The sequence below is a fragment of the Balaenoptera musculus genome, chromosome 15, assembly GCF_009873245.2.
Source record: "Balaenoptera musculus isolate JJ_BM4_2016_0621 chromosome 15, mBalMus1.pri.v3, whole genome shotgun sequence".
In the NCBI taxonomy this organism is placed as follows: Eukaryota; Metazoa; Chordata; class Mammalia; order Artiodactyla; family Balaenopteridae; genus Balaenoptera; species Balaenoptera musculus.
The window spans coordinates 13,554,286-13,575,305 of NC_045799.1; positions in this window are offsets into that span (position 1 = coordinate 13,554,286).

Consider the following 21,020-nt stretch of genomic DNA (forward strand, 5'->3'; position numbering starts at 1 on the left):
TTCCAAGCCAATCACTTTGGCCAGTAAGATGTGATGCTCTTATCCATCAGGCCTGGGTCACGTGCTCACTCCTGAATCCTGGGGACAGAAGGAATCTTCCCAAACCACAACGACAAAGAGTGGAGAAGGGCTGGTTCCCCAGCAGAAAACTGGGGTGTTGTTGCCAGGGGAGGACAAAAGGGATGCTGGGCAGGCAAAATGAGCAAACAAGGATTTGGCAGCTTCTTGCCAGCTGGCTTCTGAATTATTGTTACTGGTCGCAAAAATGTCTGTAAGAAGAAACTGTCAGTGAGACCAGTGCAGAGCTATCCTTTCCACTGAAAGAATTAATAAATTCCTTGAAAGTAAGTCCTGGAGAGCCTAGGAGCCATTTTACAGATGAGAAAACTGAGGCCCAACATCCTTGCTTAAATGCCACCTTCTCAGAGAGGCCATCTTCATCACTTTATTTAATATAGTTCCCACACGCCAGTCCACCCCTGTCTGCCCCTCATCTGCTTTGTCTCCATGGCACTCACCGCTGTTAAAAGATAACTCTGAAGAGGTAAAATCATGACATTCATTCAAAAATATCAAGCAAATACCTGTGAAAGATTTTATTGAACTCATGCGTTAATAAAAGAATCAGAAAGATGTTAATACTGAATCAAAGGAGAAACCAAAGACAAATTATATTTAGGCAGTCAAGAATACTGGGGCTTCCCTGGTGGCACAGTGGTTAAGAGTCCGCCTGCCAATGCAGGGGACACAGGTTCGAGCCCTGGTCCAGGAAGATCCCACATGCCGCGGAGAGGCAGAGCCTGTGCGCCACAACTACCGAGCCTGTAATCTAGAGCCCGTGCTCTAGAGCCCGTGCTCCGCAACAGGAGGAGCCACGGCAATGAGAAGCCCGTACACCGCAAAGAAGAGTAGCCCCTGCTCGCCGCAACTAGAGAAAGCCCGTGTGCAGCAACGAAGACCCAACACGGCCAAAAATAAATAAATAAATAAATTAATTTATTAAAAAAAAAAAAAAAGAATGCTGAAATGAAACTGCTAGTAGATGCAAAACAGGTCAATGTCCATGGGTCACATGTAATGGTGGAAACCATCTCTTCCATAGGGTGGAAATCAATTGAATTTCCATTGGACAAAGTTCACTTGCATCTCTACAGGCAAAAATCATTTTCATTGTTATCAGTTTTGTACAAATTAAAGCATTGCAAAATAGCTAAAGACAAAAAAAGGCACAGAATCCTGTAGAATCAGATAACCTGAAAGGGTTCCCTAAACAATATCTAGCATTCCAAAGGACAATCAGTATTTTTTTTTTTAATATTTCAAAGTCCTTTACTATTTTTCCTGACACCACTAATATTATTTTATGGATTTTTTTTTTTTTTTTTTGGCCACGCCACACAGCAGGTGGGATCCTAGTTTCCCTACCAGGGATCAAACCCATGGCCCCTGCAGTAGAAGCACGGAGTCTTAACCCCTCCAGGGAAGTCCTATTTTATGGATTTATTTGCTTGTCTTTTGTGTAGAGTATGAGCTTCATGAAGGTAGACATACTGTCTCACTGATTCACCACTGTATCCCTGGTACCTAGAACAGCACCTGATAAATAACAGAATATTAATAATAATAAATAAATTATAAATAATAGTTCAAAGAACAAATGCCTTGAAAACCAAGTCCCTTTACAGTTCATGCAAGCTTCCTTCCACTTCATTAATCTGTGTCCAGCTTTTTTTTTTTTTTTTTTGGTTGTGCCGCGCAGCTTGCAGGATCTCAGTTCCCTGACCAGGGACTGAGCCCGGGGCCTTGGCAGTGAAAGCACAGAGTCCTAACCACTGGACTGCCAGGGAATTCCCCAGTTCTTTTTTAAGTGGAAGGAATTTCCTTCTCCACACTTCACTAGCATATCCTCTCTTCTTGTCTACTTTCAAGACATAAACTGGAAACTCAAGGAAATTGAAGGAATGTTCAGTTTGCAACTCTTTCCGTTGCAAATAACAGAAACTCAGCTCAAACTGGCTTAAGCATAAAAGAATTCTTCGACTTATCCTTGGGTAGTCCAGCTGGAGGACTGACTTCAGGTATAGCTGGATCCAGGAGCTCAGACAATGTCATTAGGAGTATGTCTTCTCCATCCCTTATCCCTGATTTCCTTTGTTTTGACTCGTACTCAGAGACACTCAGGGGCCCCTTGGAGCTCCAACTTTATATTCAGTTTGGTAACCCCTGCAAATGGAAGCTTAGTGCTAATGGCTCTGGCAAAAGCCCAGGACTGAATCTCAACGGCTCTGATAGGTTCAATTCTCGTCATGGGTTCACCGCTTGAACTGATCACTGTGGTCAGGATGTCAGAATGTTCTGACTGACCAGGCCTCATCAAATGCCTGCTCCTAGAGCCAAAGCATGGGGTCAGCTCCTCCTACTTGCATGGATTGAGAGTGAAGAGGAGGTGATTTTCCCAGAGGAAAATCAGGGTGCTGCTGATATGACATAATTGTATTGCAGATGCTGTTTACTCAAATTTTAGAATCAGTGGCCATCACGACATAATCTTCTTGAGCACACTGCTAGGTGTAAGCTGGCCACTATTTCTGGTACCAGGAGAAAGAATTTGATTTTCTAGATTTCACTAACATAACCCCTCAGCTCTGCCCCTCCATACTCAAACACACACACACACATACACGCACACACCATAAAGCAGAAGCTGGAATTTCAGGAAAATGGAATGCATATTAATACTGTCACACCCTGCAAAGGGTTTAATAGTATCTCCCCAAAATTAATATCCGCCCAGAACCTCAGAATGTGACCTTCTTTGGAAATAGGGTCTTTGCTGAGGTAATCAACTTACCCCTCTAAGTTTTCAGCTGGAGTCCCTGTAACAGACAGATCAACAAGAGAAAAGCATAAAAATGTACTGAACAGAAGTTTTATGAGACACAAAAGGCTTTATAAGGAAGTGAAGACCCAAACAAACAGTTAAACTTGAGTGTTTTTCTACCAGGTAGAAAACTGGGGGAAACAGTACAGCCTGTTTGTTCAGATTGCTCCATCTTCAGAGATAAGGATGCTCCTTTCCTCCAGGTAGAGGGAGGGTACCTCTCACATGAGAGTCTCATGACCTGCTTCAGGGACGGTCAGAGAGTCCTTCCTGCTCCTGCTCTTTCTCAAACTCCTACAGTTTAAAATATTCAATATGCCTAAGTGCCATATTTGGGGGGTAGTGTATCATTAAGATGAGGTCATAGTGGATTGGAGTGGGCCCAAACCCAATGACTGGTTTCCTAACAAGAGGAGAGACACAGACCCACAGAGAAGAAGGCCGTGGCATGAGGGAGGCAGAGATTGAAGTGATGGAGCTACAAGCCAAGGAACGCCAAGGATGGCTGACAACTACCAAAAGCTAGGAGAGAGGCATGAAATGGACTCCCCCTCAGAGCCTCCAGAAGGAACCAAACCTGCAACACCTTAATTTTGGACTTCTAGCCTCCAGAAGTGTGAGAAGCTAAATTTCTGTCATTGTAAGCTACCAAGTTTGTGGTAGGTCCTTGTTATAGCAGCCACGGGAAACTGATACACACCTGTTACAATTTCTAAAGAGGGAGCAATGAATTCAGACCCATTTTTGAGTTCATGAAAATACATTTTCTTCTGAAAGTGTTACTGAATTGGTTTTTAGACTATCAATTCAAACTGAAGTTGAGTCAAGATCAATCACATTTTGGTTTTGTTTTTGTTTTGTTTTTGGCCACAACTTGCGGCTTGCAGGATCTTAGTTCCCCCACCAGGATTGAACCCGTGCTCCCTGCAGTGGAAGCGTGGAGTCCTCACCTCTGGACTGCCAGGGAATTCCCCAGTCACATTTTTTTTAATGCCTATCTTGAAGGCATCTTATCCTTTTTTTTTCTTTTAATTTTAATTTTTTTTGAAGTGTAGTTGATGGAAGTTCCCTGGCGGTCCAGTGGTTAGAACTCCGTGCTTTCACTGCCATGGCCTGGGTTCAATCCCTGGTCCAGGAACTAAGATCCTGCAAGTCTCGAGGCGCAGCCAAAAAAAGTGTAGTTGATTTACAATGTTGTGTTAGTTTCTGGTACACAGCAAAGTGATTCAGTTATATATATATTTATAATACATATATATAATATTCTTTTTCAGATTTTTTCATTATAGCTTATTATGAGATATTGACTACAGTTCCCTGTGCTATACAGTAGGACCTTGTTGTTCATCTATTTTGTATATAATAGTTTATATCTGCTAATCCCAAATGCCTAATTTATCCCTCCCCTGTCTTTCCCCTTTGGTAACCATAAATTTGTTTTGTATGTCTGTGAGTCTGTTTCTGTTTTGTAAATAAGTTCATTTGTATCATATTCTAGATTCCTCATCTATGTGATATCATATGATATTCGTCTTTCTCTGTCTGACTTACTTCACTTAGTAGGAGGCATCTTATCTTTTTTTTAAATTAATTTTTATTCGAGTATAGTTGCTTTACAATGTTGTGTTAGCTTCTACTGCACAGCAAAATGAATCAGCCATACATATACATATATCCCCTCCCTTTTGTTTTTTGTTTTTTATAAGTTTTTTCTTTTAATTAATTTATTTATTTTTGGCTGTATTGGGTCTTCGTTGCTGCGCGCGGGCTTTCTCTAGTTGCAGCGAGCAGGGGCTACTCTTCATTGCAGTGCACCAGCTTCTCCTTGCAGTGGCTTCTCTTGTTGCGGAGCACGGGCTCTAGGCACGCGGACTTCAGTAGTTGTGGCACGTGAGCTCAGTAGTTGTGGCTCACGGGCTCTAGAGTGCAGGCTCAGTAGTTGTGGTGCACGGGCTTAGTTGCTCCGCGGCATGTGGAATCTTCCCAGACCAGGGCTCAAACCCGTGTACTCTGCATTGGCAGGCTGATTCTTAACCACTGCGCCACCAGGGAAGCCCATCCCCTCCCTTTTGGATTTCCCTCCCATTTCGGTTACCACAGTGCACTAAGTAGAGTTCCCTGTGATATACAGTATGTTCCCATCAGTTGTCTATTTTATACATAGTATCAATAGTGTATATGTGTCGGGACTTCCCTGGTGGCACAGTGGTTGGGAATCCGCCTGCCAGTGCAGGGGACACAGGTTCCAGCCCTGGTCCGGGAAGATCCTATATGCCACGGAGCAACTAAGCTTGTGCACCACAACTACTGAGCCTGTGCTCTAGAGCCCACGAGCCACAACTACTGAGCCTGACCGCCTAGAGCCCGTGCTCCACACCAAGAGAAGCCACCATAATGAGAAGCCCGCACACCGCAACGAAGAGTAGACCCCGCTTGCTGCAACTAGAGAAAGCCCGCGCGCAGCAACAAAGACTCAACACAGCCAAAAATAAAATAAATAAATTTATTTTTTTTTAAATTCTAAAAAAAAAAAAAAAGTGTATATGTGTCAATCCCAGTCTCCCAATTCCTCCCACCCCACCCCTTTCCCCCTTGGTATCCATACATTTGTTCTCTCTGTCTGTGTCTCTATTTCTGCTTGGCAAATAAGGTCATCTATACCAATTTTCTAGATTCCACATATATGCGTTAATATACGATATTTAGGAGGCATCTTATCTTAATCAGCCATTACCACTGCAGTTCTCATTGTGGCCCAAGTGACAAGCTTTTGAGTACAGATTCTGCCCCTCTCCTCCGCTCTCTTTGCTGTGGTTAGAAATATTAGTTATAAAATTGAATCTATCCTACAATGAGAATTATGCATTACATATTCATTTGGGCCGGGTGCGGACACAGGACAATGGAAATAAAATATACAATCGAGACGTGGTTGAGAGGTGGTCAGCCGCATGGTAAGAGCAAAGCTCTGGAGTCAGACATATCGTGTCCAAATCACAGAGTCACAGTGGAACTTAACTTCTCTGAGCGTCAGCCTCGCCCACTGTGATGTCAGGGTTTTACTCCTGCTTCTCAGCATGAGGTTTAAATGAGCTGCTATATGAAATGCCCTCAGCATAGAACCTGGCATGTAAAAAGTGACTGATATATTTTGGCTTTAAATTTTTTGCATTTAATTTTTTTTCATAGAAAATACATTCATAAGGTTCAAAAAGCAGAATGATATAGAAAGGCATACCTTGAAAAAACTGACTTCCACCCATCCCTGTTCACCTAGTTCCTCTCTCTCCCCCTTACCATTGATAAACACTTTTGTTAGTTTCTTGTGAACACTTCCTGTATTTCTTTAAGCAAACATAAATATTTAGTCCCCTTGTACAAAAGGTGGCATCCTGTACAGACTTTTTCTGCACTCTGCTTTTTTCTCTTAACATCATATCTTGATCATTCAATATCAATAAAAAGAGAGCTTCCTCGGTTTTTTCTTTATCACTACATACTATTCCATGTGTGGCTATGTCATTCCCTATAGATGGAAACTTTGGTTGTTTCCACTCCTGCAATGACTAATAATACTGCAATGAAAACTTTGTACTCACTTTCTTCTGTATGTATGCAGGTGTAATATAAATATTTGAAAGTGAAATTGCTAGGTCAAAGGGTAAATGCCAGTGTACTTTTAATACAGATTGGTAAATTATCCCCATAGAAGTTGTATCACTTTGTACTATCAATGTATGCCAGTGTCTTTTTTCCTGTAGCCTCACCCACACAGTATGTGTGACAGTTCTTATTTTAATTACTGCTGTTCAATGCTGTTTGTGCAAAAAACTTTTTTGCCATATTTTTTCTGTAGATACAAGCATAGTCATCTCCAACTTCATTTCAAGAAGTCACCTCAGAACAAGAATTTGGAAATTAAAAATACGGTTACTGAAAACAATTTTCTATCTGTGTGTACGCTGCAAAATAGAATAAACATGCCGAACACCAAATTAGTGTTTAGAAATATCAGGGACTTCCCTGGTGGTCCAGTGGTTAAGAATCTGCCTTCCGGGCTTCCCTGGTGGCGCAGGGGTTAAGAATCTGCCTGCCAATACAGGGGACAAGGGTTCGAGCTCTGGTCTGGGAAGATCCCACATGCCGCAGAGCAATGAAGCCTGTGCATCACAACTACTGAGCCTGAGATCTAGAGCCAGCGAGCCACAACTACTGAAGCCCATGTGCCACAACTACTGAAGCCCACTCACCTAGAGCCCGTGCTCCACAAAAAGAGAAGCCACCGCAATGAGAAGCCCACGCACCTCAACAAAGAGTAGCTCCCGCTCGCTGCAACTAGAGAAAGCCTGCATGCAGCAACGAAGATCCAACACAGCCAAAAAATAAATAACTAAAATAAAATTAAAAATAAATTAATTAAAAAAAAAAAAAACTAATCTGCCTTTCAATGCAGCAGCCACAGGTTTGACCCCTGGTCAGGGAACTAAGATCCCACATGCTACGGGGCAACTAAGCCTGCGCACCGCAACTACTGAGCCTGCATGTCACAACTACAGAGAGAAGCCTGCGCACTGCAACGAAAGATCACGAGTGCTGCAACTAAGACTTGATGCAGCCAAAAATAAAATAAATAAATAAATAAATAAATAAATATCTAAAAAATATATATATCAGGGCAAGGAAATCCTTCAGGATACAGAGCTCAAGTTTTTAAGCAAGAAAGTGCTTTAAACCTGTATTTCCATATCCAACAAGCATAACCCTGCTAAAAAAAAGTGAATTCAAGATATACACCAGAGGGACTTCCCTGGTGGTCCAGTGGTTAAGACTTCACCTTCCAATGCAGGGGGTGCAGTTTCGATCCCTGGTTTGGGAGCTAAGACCCCACATGCCTCACTGCCAAAAAACCAAAACATAAAACAGAAGCAATATTGTAACAAATTCAATAAAGACTTTTAAAATGGTCCACATCAAAAAAATCTTCAAAAAGAAAAAAAGATATACACCAGAAAATTGAAAGTGGAAACCAAAACAAGCAGAAGACACGGTACGCAAGAGTTGGTAGAATTAACCTAAGAATGCATGACACATGGGCACCAGGCCCAGGAAGACATAAGAACAAGAAATTAGAACATGAAGTCAACAGGCTCTATGAAAAATGCCATCAAGAAGAAAGATTTTTTTCATACAAATTATATTATTAAAGACCTAGATCTTCTAAAAGCAAAAAGTAAAGAAATGCATCTCTTCTTTCAACAAGTTTAATGCCTTGTTAGTGAAGGCAGAAATACTCACAGTAGGAATTTGGTGTGAGGACTTGTTACACAGATGATGGAAGATCTGAGAAGCCAAAAGGAAACCAAGAGACGGCCAGGGATTAGGGACAGAACTAAGCAGTGATGTACTAATAAGTGGTCAACAACTGGCTCCTGGCAGGAAGCCCTGATATGTCTTGTTTTCCAATTTGGGATGTAAATACCATGGCCAATTTCAAGCTGCAAACATGAGGTCACTGAGCATGGAGTTGGGAAGAGATGTGTACGATCAGTTTCTGTGAGCTGGTGCACCGCAGCTCCAGCACACCATTGGTGGAAAGGTACCACCACACTTTGAGACAATGGGATAAGATGTTACGGGAGCCCTGGGACCAGGGCCATGTGGTAGAAGATGGTACCATAGAGGAAGTTCCATTTCCCTTTATGTCGATCCAATAATGTTGTTCTGCAGTGGAAAATATTTACATAATCATATTCATATAGACATTGTTTACTAAAGTTTAAGAATCAATAACCATCACAACATAATCTTATTAAGCACCCTATTATGTGCTGGGCAGGCAAGTATCCTAGGTACCGGGGAGACAGGCGTGAATAAAATAAAGTGCTTAACATACCACAGTTTGTTTATTCACTCACCAACTGATGGACATTTGGGTTGTTTCTTGGTTTTCGCTACAATGGAAAGAATTGCTCTGAACATTGTTGCCCAAGCCTGTGTGGACATATGCACTCATTTATCTTGGGTACATATTTAGGAGTGGAATTGCTCTGTTATATGTTAGATGTATGTTTAACTTGATAAGAAATCAACAAAGAGTTTTCCAAAGTTGTTTTACCATTTATACCCCCATCACAATATAGGAGGATTTTACTCACTCTGCATCCTCACCATTGCTTGTTATTGTCAATTGTTTTCTGTCTGTTCATTTGTTAGTTTTGTTTTAAAGTCATCAGGTTTATTGAGGTCCAATTTACATACAGTAAAACTCACCCTTTTTAGTTTCGTGAGTTTTGACAAATGTATATGGTCACGTAACCACCATCACAATCAAGACACAGAATATCTAAATAGGACTGCTAAGTCATATGGTATCTATACGTTTAACTTTATAAGAAAATGCCGAACTCTTTTCTAAAGTGACTGTACCATTTTGCATTCCCACCAGCAATGAATGAGAGTTCCAGCTGCTCCATATCCTTGACACCTCTTGGTACTGTCTGTTTTGCTTTTTTTTTAAGTCATTCTAATAGGAATGTAATGATACTTATGTTTTTAGTTTGCATTTCTCTGAAGATCAATGATGTTGAGTATTTTTCCATGTACTTATTGGACATACATATTTTTTTTTTCTGCGAAGTGTCTGTTCAAACCTTTTATCCAGTATTTTGTTTTTTTTTTTTTTTTGGCTGCACCATGCAACTTGCAGGATCTTAGTTCCCCAACCAGGGATTGAATCCAGGCCACAGCAGTGAAAGCACCACGTCCTAACCACTGGACTGACAGGGAATTCACATTTTATCCAGTATTTTTGTTGGGTCATCTTCGTTTTATTCAACTGTAAGAGTTCTTTATATATTCTAGATACAATTCCTTTATCAAATCTATGTATTACGAATATTTTCTCTAAGTCTGTGGCTTTCCTTTTCCTTTTCTTTCTTTTTTCCCTGAAGTGATTTAATTTTGTTCTCTAGTCGTCTTGACAACAATATAATTTATAATATTCTATGTACTTGAGAATCCTAAAGTTTTGCAATCAAGCAATATGATACTTACTAAACTTTTTTAATTGGCATAAAATTCACATTACATAAATTCACCATTTTAACCATTTTAAAGTATACAATTCAGTGGCCTTTTTGTTTTCTTAACAGTGAATTATAAAGAGCAGAATTTTCTTAATTTCGATAAAGTCCAATTTATAAATTTTTCCTTTTAAGGTTAGTGCTTATGATGTCCTGTCTAAGAAATCTTTGTCCATTCCAAGTGGCTCCTACATTTTCTTCTAGGAGCTTCTTATTTTTGCTTTTATGTTTAGGCCTATGATCTATTTCAAACATTTTTCATGTATGGTGCGAGGTACGAATCGAGTTCATTTCTTTTCAGTATGAATGTCCAATTGTTCCAGCAACATTTATTGAAAAACAAAATTCTTTTTTCCCCCACTGAGTTACCCTGGTGCTTTTGTTGAAAATAAGTTTGTCATGTATGTGTCAGTCTAAACTGCCCTCTCTATTCTCTTTCATTGGTCTGTCCAGACTTTTTTTACCTTTTGAAACATGCAAATTGGCTCAGTGTTCTCTGTCATGCAAACAAATAGGACTTGTTCCTACAACAAGTATTTTCTGAGCCTAGTCTGTGCCAGTCCCTGGGAATATAACGTTGCTCAAGACCCAATGCCTTCTTTTTCCTCATGACACGTGGGATACTGAACATCTGCTGGTTTTGCCTGCTCAGAATCCTCTCCCCTCCTTCAAGCGACAGCTTCCTAATGCTCCACTGGAGAGCTCCTGCCCGTCCACTCTCATCCCATGTGATTCAGATGAGTCTGACCTCAACATCCGCTTCCTAAGGTGGACATACGACCCAGGCTTGGCCAGTGAGCATCAGCACTGGGACATTTTTCTAGAACAACTGGGAAGATTCTTTCCTCTGTGGGTTCTAAAGTTGAGCAGCTGAAGGGGGCCACTATTGCCTGAAATTGATGTCAATGTGGAGGGCGTCGGAGTTTATAGCTAGAGACAGATAGATACCCAGCATTTTTTTTTTTAAACATCTTTATTGAAGTATAATTGCCTTACAATGGTGTGTTAGCTTCTGCTTTATAACAAAGTGAATCAGTTATACATATACAATATGTTCCCATTTCTCTTCCCTCTTGCATCTCCCTCCCTCCCACCCTCCCCATCCCACCCCTCTAGGTGGTCACAAAGCACCGAGCTGATCTCCCTGTGCTATGCGGCTGCTTCCCACTAGTTATCTATTTTACATTTGGTAGTGTATATATGTCCATGACACTCTCTTACCCTGTCACATCTCACCCCACCCCCTCCCCATATCCTCAAGTCCGTTCTCTAGTAGGTCTGTGTCTTTATTCCCATCTTGCCACTAGGTTCTTCATGGCCTTTTTTTTTTTTTTTTTTCCTTAGATTCCGTATATATGTGTTAGCATACTGTATTTGTTTTTCTCTTTCTGACTTACTTCACTCTGTATGACAGACTCTAACTCCATCCACCTCATTACAAATACCTCCATTTCATTTCTTTTTATGGCTGAGTAATATTCCATTGTATATATGTGCCACATCTTCTTTATCCATTCATCTGTCGATGGACATTTAGGATGCTTCCATGTCCTGGCTATTGTAAATAGAGCTGCAATGAACATTTTGGTACATGACTCTTTTTGACCTATGGTTTTCTCAGGGTATATGCCCAGTAGTGGGATTGCTGGGTTGTATGGTAGTTCTATTTGTAGTTTTTTAAGGAACCTCCATACTGTTCTCCATAGTGGCTGTATCAATTTACATTCCCACCAACAGTGCAAGAGTGTTCCCTTTCCTCCACACCCTCTCCAGCATTTATTGTTTCTAGATTTTTTGATGATGGCCATTCTGACCGGTGTGAGATGATATCTCATTGTAGTTTTGATTTGCATTTCTCTAATGATTAATGATGTTGAGCATTCTTTCATGTGTCTGTTGGCCATCTGTATATCTTCTTTGGAGAAATGTCTATTTAGGTCTTCTGCCCATTTTTGGATTGGGTTGTTCGTTTTTTTGTTATTGAGCTGCATGAGCTGCTTGTAAATCTTGGAGATTAATCCTTTGTCAGTTGCTTCATTTGCAAATATTTTCTCCCATTCTGATGGTTGTCTTTTGGTCTTGTTTATGGTTTCCTTTGCTGTGCAAAAGCTTTTAAGTTTCATTAGGTCCCATTTGTTTATTTGTGTTCTTATTTCCATTTCTCTGGGAGCTGGGTCAAAAAGAATCTTGCTGTGATGTATGTCATAGAGTGTTCTGCCTATGTTTTCCTCTAAGAGTTTGATAGTGTCTGCCCTTACACTTAGGTCTTTAATCTATTTTGAGTTTATTTTTGTGCAAGGTGTCAGGGAGTGTTCTAATTTCATACTTTTACATGTACCTGTCCAATTTTCCCAGCACCACTTATTGAAGAGGCTGTCTTTTCTCCACTGTATATGCTTGCCTCCTTTATCAAAGATAAGGTGACCATATGTGTGTGGGTTTATCTCTGGGCTTTCTATCCTGTTCCATTGATCTATATTTCTGTTTTTGTGCCAGTACCAAACTGTCTTGATCACTGAAGCTTTGTAATATAGTCTGAAGTCAGGGAGCCTGATTCCCCCAGCTCCATTTTTCGTTCTCAAGATTGCTTTGGCTATTCGGGGTCTTTTGTGTTTCCATACAAATTGTGAAATTTTTTGTTCTAGTTCTGTGAAAAATGCCAGTGGTAGTTTGATAGGGATTGCATTGAATCTGTAGATTGGATACCCAGCATTTGAGCACCCAGTTCCAGGCCTGACGCTCATGAAATTCCTGGGCTTTCCAATTCTGTGAGTCAATAAATTTCTCTTTTTTTTTTTTTTTTTAAACTTAAGACTGTTTGAGTTGAGCCTACTTCCTCCTAATAAACATAAAAATTACTACAGGGGCTTCCCTGGTGGCACGGTGGTTAAGAATCCGCCTGCCAGTGCAGGGGACACAGGTTCGATCCCTACTCTGGGAAGATCCCGCATGCCGCGGAGCAACTAAGCCCGTGCGCCACAACTACTGAGCCTGCGCTCTAGAGCCTGCGAGCCACAACTGCTGAACCCGCATGCCACAACTACTGAAGCCCGCGTGCCTAGAGCCTGTGCTCCTCCACAAGAGAAGCCACTGCAATGAGAAGCCTGCGCACCTCAACGGAGAGTAGCCCCCGCTCGCTGCAACTAGAGAAAGTCCGTGTGCAGCAACGAAGACCCAACACAGCCAAAAATAAATAATAAATAAAATAAATAAATTTTTTTAAAAATTACTACAAGTAACAAGGAAAAAGGCAGGGTCAACACGGGCATCTCAGGAAATTTTTCTGGTCAGTTTTGAGACAATTCGTATTGAATTCCCTCCTCTTGAATACCTCGGTCCAGCCCCTCTATCCAATCAATCAACAGGTCCCTAGAGAGGAGTATTTTTCACACTGACGATTATGACCCATGAGTGATAGTGAGTCATGAAATGAATTAATGGATTACAGCCAGCACTTAAAAAAAAAAAGAAAAGAAATAGAATAGAAGGAATAGAAAATATCAGAGTGCACTGCATGCCGTAAAGCTAAGTATTATTTTACAAAACTTTTCTTTCTGTTGTATGTATGTGTGTAGTGTATGTAAAATGTATTTCTTGGGCTTACCTGGTGGCGCAGTGGTTAAGAATACGCCTGCCAATGCAGGGGACATGGGTTCCAGCCCTGGTCCGGGAAGATCCCACATGCCGCGGAGCAACTAAGCCCGTGCACCACAACTACTGAGCCTGCGTTCTAGAGCCCGTGAGCCACAACTACTGAGTCCACATGCCACAACTACTGAAGCCCGTGCGCCTAGAGCCTGTGCTCCACAACAAGAGAAGCCACTGCAATGAGAAGCCTGCACACCACAACGAACAGTAGCCCCTGCTCGCTGCACCTAGAGAAAGCCTGAGCGCAGCAACTAAGACCCAACACAGCCAAAAATAAAATAAAATAAAATAAATAAATTTGTAAAAAAATAAGTAAAATAAAATGTATTTCTTCCTATGGATACAGTCAAATAAGTTTGAAAAACACTACTACAGAGCAGTTTGTGGCAAAGATTGTGGGTTGCCTACCCAATAGTGACTCTCTTGTCTCCTTGCTAAGAGAATTGTGATTTTGTTCAGGAATGGAAGCAGCCATGTGTTATAGTTAGGTTGAGCTGTGTGGAGTTAGGGGTGGGAGCTAAGCCGCTTCATAGCCTGGGGAGTGAGTTTTGATTGATCTAAACCATTGGTTTTCAAAGTGTGGTCCAAGAACCCCTTCTAAGGGGTCCACAAGGCCTTCCTTTTTGCAACAACATATCTTTGTGAGGCCAGAATTTCTTCATATATTTCAACCAAAACAACATATCACAATGAATTGAATGCAAAAGCAGAAATTAGAATCCAGCTTCTTCTATTAAGCCAGAAATTAAAGAGATACAGAAAAATGTAAAATGATGCCACTTTTTCACTAATTTTTTTTCTTTTAGAAAATATAGTATTTTTTTATTTAAAAAATGTTACTTATGTTAACATGTAAAGGGTAACTTTAAATGAACTAATAAACACATATATTCAAATTTTTCAGTTTTAACTTCGAATACAGCAAATATTAATTGATACAACCACACAAGCCAAAGATCTTTGGGGTCATTAATAATTTTTAAGAGTTTGAGACCACTGACTTAAGCCAATCATCGTTGTTTCCTTCCCTTTGCCAGTGATTTTATCAGGACTGTGATACAATTCTAGAAAATGGGACTTGAAGCCTGCTGAGGACTTCTGAGAAAGTTTTCTTTCTAGATAATAAAAGAAGAGCTGTATGGGAGGAAACAGTCTCTCTTCTACACCACTGGGTTAATGTGCATGCAATGTGATGCCTGGAGCAGTGGCAGCAGTCTTGCAACTATGAGGTTACAAGGCTGAGGACAAAGTCTACACACTGAGGATGGCAGAGTGAAGAGATGGAAGGAATATGGGACTGTATCCACCAGCCCAAGACCACTTATCTCTGGATTTCTTGTTTTGTGAGATAATAAATCTCTCCCCACTAGATCATAAGATCCATGAGGGCAGAGTTTTGTTTTGATTTTGGAGGTTTTGTCTGTTTTAGTCTCTGCCATATCGCCAGCACCTAAACAGTGCCAGGAACATAGTAGGTGATAGGTAAATGTTTGTTGAATAAATGAATGACCCCTTAAAGATAGTCCTTGTTGGATTTCATTGCTGTTGTTACTTAAAGCCAAAGAATCCTAATTGATTCAAGTGTCCTACCCTACTCCAGTTTCCATCTGTGGGGATCTTTTTCGGGGATCCTTCTCAATTAGACTTCATCAGTGGACATCCCAGCCTATGCTGAGCATGACCTAATTTATAGCCCCAAAACGCCATGGGGTTATCTTTATTTTCAGCACTGGCCACACTTTTTTTTTTTTTTTTTTTGTAACTGCCTCTTTTGTTTCTTTGTTTCTTTCACTAGAGGTGGAGGTCAGAGACTTATTAGTCTGGGTACAATCCAGGCTGCCAGTGGCTCAGACAAAAACAAGTTTATTTCTCTCTCACCTAATCCAGACTTAGGTGGTTCTAGGGTAGAAACATTGACAACCTCAACACACAACCTCTGGGCCCAAGGTTGCTGCTCTAGCTCCTGCCAACAGATCTTCATCCCAGCCAGTGGTAAAGGGGAGGGCAAAGAGAGAACATATCCATTATTTTATTTATTTATTTATTTTTGGCCACAGCTTGTGGGATCTTAATTCCCTGACCAGGGATTGAACCCGGGCCCTCAGCAGTGAGAGTGCAGAGTCCTAACCACTGGACTGCCAGGGAATTCCTTCTCCATATTTCAAATAGACCTGGAAGGAGCATGCATCATTTCTGCTCATATCTTACATAAACTCACATGAACATCTCAGAACTTAATCACATGAACACTTAGATCCAAAAGAAGCTCAGAAATGTAGCCATCAACTGGACAACCATGTGCCAAATAAAACTCATGAGTTCTATTATTAAAGAAAGAAGGGGAGGGGACTTCCCTGGCGGTCCAGTCGTTAGGACTCCACGCTTCCACTGCAGGGGGCACAGGTTCGATCCCAGGCCTCGCGGCACAGCCAAAATATAAAAATAAAAAATAAAAAAATTTTTTTTAAATTATTTATTTGGCTGCACCGGGTCCTAGTTGGGGCACAAGGGATCTTTAGTTGCAGCATGTGGGATCCAGCTCCCTGACCAGGGATCGAACCTGGGCCCCCTGCACTGGGAGCAAGGAGTCCCAACCACCGGACCACCAGGGAAGTCCCACAAAAAATTTTTTTAATTTAAAAGAAAAAAAGAAGGGGAAAGGGGATATTAGTGGTCAACCAGCTGTCTCTACCATATTACTTGGTTTGATCTGTATTTGCAGAGCCTCAAACAGGGCTTGGCTATAGTAAATTTTGAGGAAATGTTTAATGAAAGAAAGAACAAAGGAAAAACAAACAGAACCCAAGATTCCTGTCCACGATAGATGTACCATTAATCTGGAGAGACAAAGGGAACCCAGATGAAGCACTGATGTATTGCAAACAATACAAAACAATACCTGGTGAGTGTTAAATCACTTAATGTTGTCTCTCTGAAGTAAGTCTGGCTCCACAAGACCCCTCAAACCCCTCATTTCCACAGGAGCTAACTCTCTAGACTGTGATCCACTCTAAAGGACAAAATCTCTATGGCCCACCCTTCACCTGTGTCCACTTTTTAATGGACAGAAATACTAGTGACAACAATGGAGGGTAACTGGATAGTTGTAACCCTCATGAACTCACAGATCCATGTAAACTTAGCCTTGGAGGAGTCACACGTGAGAAACACAGTTCAACAGCTGAAAGTAATTAAAAAGGAATCACATTTCCCACCCCACCCCCATCTCTCAAGAACATAAAATGAAATCCACAGCAATACTAATTAAAAGTCCCTGTCCCCCTATGCCCCTCAGCTACTCTAGTGCCTGGCTTGCCAAGCCCCTCATTCACCCCCTAGTCTATGCTCTTCTCTTCCTTCTTCCCCTCAGCCCTCTAGATGAGAGGTTCTCAAAGTGTGGTCCATGGACCAGCAGTATTAACATTATCTGAGAGCTTGTTTGAAATGTAAATTCTTGCGCTCACCAAGACCTATTCAATGAAAATCTCGAAAGTGGGGCCCAGGTGTTCCTTATGCACACTAAACTTTAAGAAGCACCTTACCTGTGTCAGTAATTCCCAACTTTGGCTGCACATCTTAGGAGTTTAGAAAAATCTGGATGTCCGGTCCACACCGAAGGCCAATTAAGTCAGAATCTGTGGTTAAGCACCAATGCTTCACTATTATGAAGCCAGGTTTGAAAACTACTGGTCTAAGTCTTAGTCCTTCAACCTTCTTCCCTTGTCTCAGGACTCCTTCCCAGAACCATAAATGAATCAAACTCAAATTGGTTAAAAAAAAAAAAAAAAAAAAGAAAGAAAAAAAAGTGGGGGACGGGGCATTCATGACTTGTAGAACTAAAATAAAACGTCCAAAGTAGTCCTATCTTCCGTCACTGGCGGATCCGGGTACTCAAAGACGCCACCAGGACCTTCTACCAACTCAGGCTCTCAGCTTCCCTCCGTCTGGGCTTCGCTCTCAAAGTGGTGGCAAAACACACCCGCTCTCAGTTCCAAGAAAAGAGTTCCTCCGCTAGTTTCAGCGTCTAGGGGAGGAAGTGAATCCTCTGATTGGTCCAGCTTGGGTCAGGTGCCCAGCCCTGAACCAATCACAGTGGCCAGATGATTAACGTCCTCTGATTGGCTAGGCCTGTGGCACAGGTTCACACCGGGACTTGAGGGACGCAGGTGTGGACTTAGAAGAACCGGATGGAATGACAAGGAGGGTGGGATCATCCTCTAACGGGAATGCTCAGCAGGTGAAAATACAGACATCTACTCCATAGCTCCCTCTCTGTCTTCTGGTTTGTTCTCCACATGACAAAAGTCCAGGGAAACTATACGGCAAAGACAAATCTGCTCTCAGGGCCTCAGTTGTTGGGCAGCCAATGACTGAATGCTCTTTTCTTTGGGGGCGAGGGTGCTGTAAGAGATTATATTAATTATTTAATCACATAAATTACTATGGAAAATTCTGGATTTATGTTGGGGGTGATCCTGAATAATACATATTTGAATCATAATGCATACATATTCTAATACCAGATAAGTGGCAAATTATACACCAGAAATAATATTCATGCAAATATGCATCTTTACATTCCGCACAAAGAAGGCATCATGGATTAATTGATAATGCTGAAGCCAAAGTAACAGTAATTTTAATTTTGTATTAAGTTCTGCTTAATTGATTATAATGCATTAAAAGTAAGTTTTGATTTCACGTTTTTTTTGTTTTGTTTTTTGTTTTGTTCTTTTGGCTGCATTGGGTCTTCGTTGCTGCACGCCGGCTTTCTCTAGTTGTGGCGAGCGGGGGCTACTCTTTGTTGCGGTGCGCAGCCTTTCTCTAGTTGCGTTGGCTTCTCATTGTGGAGCACGGGCTCTAGGCGCACGGAGCTTCAGTAGTTGTGGCACGCAGGCTTCAGTAGTTGTGGCTCATGGGCTCTAGAGCGCAGGCTCAGTAGTCGTGGCGCACGAGTTTAGTTGCTCTGCGGCATGTGGAATCTTCCCGAACCAGGGCTGGACACCCACCCATGTCCCCTGCATTGGGAGGAGGATTCTTAACCCCTGCGCCACCAGGGAAGCACTGATTTCACGTTTTTATGTGTGTATATACACGTGTTTATAATTTTACATAAAATCATAGAGGTGACCATATTGTATATATTGAGGTGTTTCCCTTTTCTAATGAAATTTCTTCCTTTTCTCCAGTTGGCTTCTCTCTCCCCTTTTTTCCTTTTCCTCTCCACTCCTCACCTCTAGTTGATATAGTCCTATCTTTTCTTCATGCTTATGTAATTTTTGCAAATACATATACACATATGTATTTGCATACATATACATATACAAGTACGTATGTATATACTCACACGTATATATACTGGATACAAAGGAGTTTATATAAATAGGATCATATTGTCCTCATTTTTCTGCACCCTGATTTTCTCATTTAACAGTATCACATGGAAAGCCCTCCAGGTGAGATAGCAGAGAGCCTTTTAATGGTTGTGTAGTATTCTGTGGTGTGGCTATACCATAATGTATTCACCACTCCCTTTGGATGGGTATTTACTTTGTTTGCCACTTTTGCCACTATGAACAATACTGCATAAATCTTTCATGTATATCCTTGCATACTGGTTCCTAAGAGTGGAAACTATCCCATAGAAGTGTCAAAATGTTAAAAGATATTGCCCAAAGGCCATTGTAACAATATACAAATGTATACGGATTTCCTCCATATGGCCACCAGCAATAAATGTTATGACTCTTTCTTTTTCTTTCTTTCCCTCTTCTGCTTCCTCTTCCTCTTCCTCTTTCTCTTTCTAAATTGAGATGAAATTCACATAACACAAAATTAATCATCAGTGGTATTTAGCACAATCACAATGTTGTGTAACCATCACCTCTATCTAGTTCTAAAACATTTTCATCAGGAATTCCCTGGCAGTCCAGTGGTTAGGACTCTGTGCTTTCACTGCTGAGGGCCTGGGTTCAACCCCTGGTTGGGGAACTAAGATCCCGCAAGCTGAGCAGTGTGGCCAAAAAAAAAAGGACTCATAATAAAAAAAATTTTTTAATAAAACATTTCATCACCCTAAAATTTAGGAAACTCCATACCCATTAGCATCACTCCCTGTTCCTCCCTCCTTCAGCAATTGTTAATCTGCTTTCTCTCTATATATATCTACCTATTCTGATCATTTCATATAAATGGAATCACACAATAAGTGGCCTTTTGCATGTGAATTCTTTCACTTAGCATGTTTTCAAGGTTCATCTATGTTGTAGCATGTATCAGTACTTCATTCCTTTTTGTGACTGGATAATAGTCTGTTGTATGAATATAACACATTTTGTTTATCCATTCATCAGCTGTTGGATATTTGGGTTGTTCCTACTTTTTTTTTGGCTTGTGTGAATAGCACTGCTATGAACATTCCTGTCTAAGTATTTGAAAACTTGTTTTCAGTTTCCTTGGGTATATAGTCACCCCTCAGTGTCCAAAGGGGACTGGTTCCAGGACCACCACCACCCCTGCCACCCCCTTGGATACCAAAATCCGAAGATGTTCAAGTCACTAACAGTTAGCCCTCCATATCCGAGGATACAGATCTTACTGATATGGAGGGCCAACTGTATATCCAGGAGTGGAATTCCTTGGTCAGAAGGTAATTTCATGTTTAACTTTTTGAGGAAGTGCCAAACTATTTTCCACAGTGGCTGCACCATTTTACAGTCCCACAAACAGTGCACAAAGGTCTGTTTTCTCTTCTTATAAAGGTTCCAGTCATTGAATTAGGACCCGCCGTAACCCAGTATAACCTCATCTTTATTTAATGACATCTGCAATTATCCTGTTTCCAAATAAGGTCACACTTACACGGAGGAGGGTTAGGACTTGGACATACCTCTTTGGAAGACACAGTTCAACCACAATAGGGTGTAATATCTTTTTGTATACAGGAAATAGAAGCAGCTATTGAGAACCATAACTAATTCAAGATAACACTGATAACAAAGTGTCTTTTCCTTAAAACTGTAGGAATTTCAGCTATTTGTGCAAAGGCAAGGCCACCAAGCATTGAGTGGCAGCCAGATGGATTAGGCAGAACACTGGTGTGGATAAATTGGCTTATTTTTGTTCATGAATACCGCATTTTAATAACCCTTAATAACTCATGTAGTGAATTACCATTAAGTCTCCTGGGGATGTGTACAGACATGAAAAATTATGGCAGTGTCCATCATTTAGGTGCAAGAACTGAAGAAAAGACAAGAGATTTCAATATTCCAAAACACTATGGCTTTTTTATGTTTCTTGTGCCAGATATAGCCAACTGGCTGAACCAGCTACTGTTCCCAACCTCTGATTCTTTTCTTCCTCCTATTTTAGAAGCTGGAGAGATCCTTTGCAGCTGTGGTTGCCAG